This window comes from Marmota flaviventris, chromosome 4 (assembly GCF_047511675.1).
Source record: "Marmota flaviventris isolate mMarFla1 chromosome 4, mMarFla1.hap1, whole genome shotgun sequence".
Classification (NCBI taxonomy): domain Eukaryota; kingdom Metazoa; phylum Chordata; class Mammalia; order Rodentia; family Sciuridae; genus Marmota; species Marmota flaviventris.
The window spans coordinates 124891659-124897884 of record NC_092501.1 but is presented as its reverse complement, the minus strand read 5'-3'; positions in this window follow the sequence as shown (position 1 = coordinate 124897884).

The following is a 6226-nucleotide window of genomic DNA, read 5'->3' as shown; positions in this document are numbered from 1 at the left end:
TGAGGAGAGTTAGGACAGGCCTTCTTGCCTAGGTAGTTGTGCGAGTTACATGGGAAGATGGGCCAGAGACAAATCTAAGCAGAACACGGGGGAGTATGGAGAGGTCTTGGGCCTGCTGCTGGGGTCGGATTTGGTGCCAAACCAAAGCCAAAGCATTGCCTAGCCTTGGCTTTCTACCGCCCTGGGGCAATTAGACCTTCCTCCAGCCACTCTTGTTTCAGGGGCTTGAATGTGGACTCCAGACTGAACTGGGCATTTCCCTGCAGTAGAAGGATACAAACAAGGGTTTGAGTCTCCCAGACCCTGGTGTTAGAACTTCCCAGATTGCCTAAGCAAGGGTCCAGGAAAGGGGTTCATTTGCTTACTTTTCCACCGCTGAACACACTGGAGTTAGCTCTTCCTTGCTCAAAAGGAAAAGTGGGGAAACACCCTGGCAGATTTGGAGCAGTGGAAAGTTGTGACCCGAGGTCAGGGGTAGGGCAAGGCTAGCACCCCCAGTGTTGGAAGAAGAGCTATGGCAGCTTTGCCTCATGCAGCTCTGGCCCTCCTCTTGTGGCACCGCCATCTGGGTTTCCACAGGGTCTTGTGTGGGCAAAATTCTCCTATGTCAGTGGGAAGTTAGGAAGAACTCTCCTTTGGGGCCCTTCTCTAAGCTAGTCCCCTTCCCCACTTTTTGAGTGAAGTGTTTTTCATTCAAGCTTCAGCATAGGCTGTTCAGGGCTGTTGGTTTAATCCAGAGGATAGGGCATTAGTTCCATCCTTCTTCCCCCCATCCCTGTCCCTCTGTCTTTCATCTCTAGAAGTCAGTTCAGTTTGAAATTAGCTTCCATTGACTTCTTAACCATTGCCACCAACGTCACCACCATTATTGCAAGGCCACATACCCAAGTGTGCCCCATTCTAGTCCCATGCTTTTAACACTCTGTTTTTGTTTTGAGGGGAGAGGCATCCTACAGTGTCACTTTCTGAGCCTGGATGTGATATGCAGCCCAAATGCCTGAGGAGGAGGCAGGGGCAGGCCCTCCCCAGAGCTGAACAGAATCCAGGCTCTGAGGGACATTCAGAAAGAGATTTGATAGAGGTGGTTTCCCCTTTGGACTTTCAGGCAGGAAAATGTCCTTGGCTGAAAGAAGCTCACTTTCCTACAGCCCCAGGTGGGCAGCATTGATGGGGAAAATTTATTTCTTGACCCTTAACGTCTGCTTGTTACCTATTTTACTCATTTTGATTAATTTTTAAAATTATAAATAGACTGCATGTTCACAGAAAGCAGTTAAATGGAAACAGGAAATGTTTTCTTCCACCCTAAGAAAATACAATGCACACTCTTCTGCCACTCTCTTTTCTTTCTTATAGATAATATCACTATATTGTAGTTCACTCTTTTTTTGTGGTAGTATTGTATCCCATAGTATGACTGTACAAATATATATTAAACTACTGGTGGGCGGTTATTTTGAGTGTTGACAGCAATGCTTTAGAGAATATCACTGTATGTATATCTTTATATACTTGTGCAAGTATATCTATGTGTGATATTGCATGTATTTAGTCTTCATCAGATTTCTTAAAACTCCTAAAATCCTTGGAATCTCTGGAGTGATAAGAATCTCTCTTGTATGCTAATGAGATGACTAGTGCTGAGGACCCCTAGGTAGCCTTGTGATTAGGGCTGATCACCAGAAAGACCATGTCCTGATTAGAGAGTTGGGACTTTAGCCCTACCCCCAACCTCCAGGGAGGAGTTTGTGGCAGAAGATTGAGTTGATGAATGACTAGTGATGCAATCAATCATACCTATGTAATGAAGCCCCCATAAAAGCCCAAAAGGCCTAGGTTCAGTGAGCTGCTGAATTGAACATGTGGGAGGTTCCTGGAGGGTATGGAAGCTCTGTGCTCCTTCCCCATACCTTGCTTTATGTGTCTTTTCCATCTGGCTTTTCATCTGTAGCCTTTGCAATAGCCTGTGTAATAAAATGATGAAAAATAAAGTATTTCTCTGAGTTCTGTGAGTCATTATTACAAATTAGTCAAACTCAAGGAGGGGGTTGTGGGATCCCAAATATATAGCCAGTTGGTCATAGGTATAGATGACAACACCTACTTGTGAATGGCATCTGATGGGAGGGCAGTCTTGTGGGATAATCTGATGCCATCTCCAGGTAAGCAGTATCAGAACTAAATTAGAGGGTACACAGCTGGTGTCCATTGCAGAATTGCTTGGCATGTGGGGACGGTCCCCACCTCCCTCATTGGGAGGTTGTGTTGGCTGTGTGAGCATAGGAGAAACAGGTTGGTTTTCCCTGTGGAATTAGATTCCTGGAAATAAATTACTATAAATTACTATAATTTGGAAGAGAAAACTGTGCTGTGTCCGGTCACGTTTCTCAGGACTAAAACACTCAGGGTCACTCCAGGTGAATAAGCACACAAGAGACAGTGATACCTTTCTCTTTGGGTCCTGTGAGGCTCCTCTAACCTTAGGGGTCCATAGAAAGAGAGAGAGTGAGAGAGCTCGTTCTGAACCCTTTTATTGAGGAGAAGCCATTCAAATGAGGCAAGGAGTCAGGTTTCAGGGGGTTGAACCTAGCCTCTTGATGTCTACTGTCAGCAGATTGACTGACATCTAGGAAGGCCATGCCCAAAGGCAGAGCAAGAGAAGGGGACACATAAAGAGAGTTTCCATGGAACATTCTATCCCAGACAGGGCAAAGGGGTAGGATTACAAAAGAATAGGTGAATATAGCTTGACCCCAAGGTTACACCTACTCACAAGACTGGCCTTGCTATCCAGGCGGGACAACGCCCAAGTCACCACGAAATGTAGTGATTGGTCAGAGCCTCCTGCTTCAGGACTGGAAGGTGCTCCCCACAGTGAACTCCACTACACCCATTCCTACACTGCTTTTGTCCTCTGATCTCAATTCTGCAGGTTCTCTAGAGGTCTCAATTCTGTTTCTTGCCTTGAGGATCACTATAACTGACCAAGAAGAGTTTTCCTTCCCAGCCTGGATCTTATCCTTCCTCCACTCAAACTTTAGTCTCCAGCCTCCCTTAAGCTAAAGACTACACAGGCTCACCCCAGAAGCTTCTACAGGGGAGCTGGACCTACCTCCCGGGAGTTCCATATTAACCAATAGACTAAGGAGCCAAGCCTGGAGTTGTCTTGTTCTTTTGAGTTGGGAGGACTTCAGAGAGGAATGGAAACTTGATTGAGAGTTGAAAGCTCTCCTGGGTTAATGTGTGCTGGCAGCATGGATTTTGTGACATGCCAGTAGCATGCAGTGTTCAACCACAACTTATAAAATTGCTATGGGTAAAAGACCAGGAAACTGCTGATTAAAAATTTATTTTGACTGATTTCTTTTTAGCTTTCAGAGCAGGAATTCCTTACAGGCTATGAATCCTAAATCTACCCCACTTGGAGCATTGGATTTGTGGTTGTAGAGACTGGGTTTTAGACACTTTTATAACTGATGTATTATCAAGTCATACAGATGCTGCACTGTTAAACTGTGATGTAGTGGGTGTCTGTCATTTTTCTGTGGCAGAGCAGCGTGCAAACCACCTTTCTATTTGGGGGAACCCACACCGTGTGCATCTTAGGACCCTCTCTCGCATCATGGAGCAGAAGAGTGCCAGATACTCAGTCACCTAACTCCTGACATCTAGGCTCAGATGGGTGACCCATCTTGGCTATTCAGTTGTTCCTGTTTAGAACCCTGAATCTTGCTCTGTTGTTGTAAAGACAAAGAGAAAAGTTCAACTTTATCCTAGTTGTCTCCAGAATCAGGTAGTGTCTAGCAGTTGAGGTGGAACCAGTGGTGTTCCCTCGTAATTCTGCAGCACTTGAAATCTGTACAATCAATCCTATTCTGCTTCCATTGGCCAGAGTTGGTTTGTAAATAGTCAAGAACTCTGACTAATGTACATGAAGACCAAAAAAAAAAAAAAAAAAAAAAAAAAACCCAGAAAGTCCTCCTTGGTCATTTCCCCTTCTAGATCTGAAAAGATTGTCATGTCATTTGAAGTTTTCAGACATTGTCAGCTAATGGTCTCTCTTCAATTTATCTCATCCATGGGAGCTGAATATATTGGCCTTGGAGTCTGGAGTTATGGGTGGCTGATTCTTGATTATGGTTGGGAATAGTCGGCAGGCTCATCATGTATGCATAAAGACAGTAGATCACTGACACTTCAAGTATTTTGTTTCTTCCTCATCCGAACTTTGTCCAATACCGCTAGTAAAGAGGAAAAGATGACATGTCAAATAATTTCCTTTTGTATATACAACTAATATTCTGGTGGGAATGTTCAAGAAGATGTTGGGCAGAGAAAGGTAGAAAATTGACAGCTAATTTATCAGCTGCAGGTATTGGAATCAACTCAATGCACTATATTATGGTTTTATGGAATTATGTGGTAACTGAAAAGAAACTTGACAGTCATTTGTTTATGTATTTAGTGAGTGTCTCCTGTATTCTAAACACTGAAAACCAATGACTGATTGAAGAATTTCCACATTATAGGGTGCTCTCAGTTTTGGGGAGGGGCCAAATAAGTATATATTGAGCATGCCCTAATTTCACAAATGAGTGGAAGCCTCAGAATTGCAAAGGGAATTGTAGCAGAGCTGAAAACAGAATTGAGGTCACTTGACCTTCTGTTTTTGTCAGAAGAAACATTTATCAGGTAAACTTGAGTAGGAGCCAAGGTAACAGGGCTCCTATCCACATTGAGCTTTGGAGCAGTTTACATGTGCACACATACAAGAAAATCACACACATGAGCACACACATGCACACTGCAGAACAAAGATACATTGCAGATGAACTTTGCCCCTCAAATGGTGGCACAAGACAGAATTTAACCATTATGACAGCTGTATAATTCCTTGACCCTAAAGGTGATCAGATTAAGCTTTAAAACACGAGACATGATTACCTATCTCTAGTCTGTTATTGCCTGGGCATATCTGTTATTAATAACAGTAAAACCATTGTATCCTGAAGGAAAAAAAAAATACTCTGCTACAGTACTTTCCCTAATGACCTCCCATGGCAATTCACTCACATCTGAAGATACAAGAGGTACTTCCACATGTTTAAGCTCAAGTTGTGGCCATGCCCCTGCTAAAATTTTATCATTTATTTCAGAACAAAGGTACCTTGTTTCTGTTCAATTAGGTGCATATTTTTAATGGCTGGAAGAGTTTTCTGGTAGGGACAAAATAGCAATATGATCATATCTAGCTTTATTAGTCAGCTTTTCATTGCTGTGCACAAAATATCTGATATAAACAACTTAAAGGAGGAAAAACTTAATTTGGCTCAGTTTCAGGGGTTTCAGTCCGTGGTTAGCTGGCTTCACTGTTCTGGGCATGAGGCGAAGGAGAACATCATGGCAGAAGAGCACGGAGGAGGAAAATTGCTTATCTCTCACTACAGAGAAATAAAGGAGGCCAGATAAAATCATTGGGGGGCATGCCCTTGGACTATATAATATCCCCAAGGGCATGCCCCCAGTGACCTACTTCTTTCCTCCAACCATGCCCCTCCTGCCTACATTACCACAGTAGTCCATTAAAATTATTAATCCATCAAATAGATTAGTTCACTGATGACGCTAAAGTCCTAATCCAATCATTTCCTAAAAGTTCTTCTGGACGCAGCTGCACTGGGAAGAAGTTTCCAACACATGAGCTTTTAGAAGACATTCCAGATCCAACCCATAGCACCAGCATATCCAAGAGGGAGTCGCAGTGCCAAATCTTTCATCTGTACTTTCTTCCTTCTTCTACCACCACCCTTTAAGTCCATGGATTCTGGGAACAGATAAATTCTTGCTCCTCCACTTAAAGGTCTCTTTCTCCTTTGTATGATAGGGATAATAGCGATAATACATATTAGATAAGGCCCTTTTGAGATTAGATGAAATAATCCACGTTAAAAGCACAAAGTACAGAGCCTGAACCCATGGTAATCACCTAATAAATGCCAGCTACCACTATTATCTCCAAGTTACAAAAATTAAGTAATTTGCCCAGGAATATTCAAAACCAATAAGCTACTGTCTCTGACCTCTGGTGACTTAGAGTCCACTAAAGGTACTCAGACACACATTTACTGGATGTTATAAGTACAGATGGGCACAAGTAACCATGGAAGAGGAAGACAGGATATAGGGATAATCTTTCTGAGTCATAGTGTTTTCCCTGTTAATTATT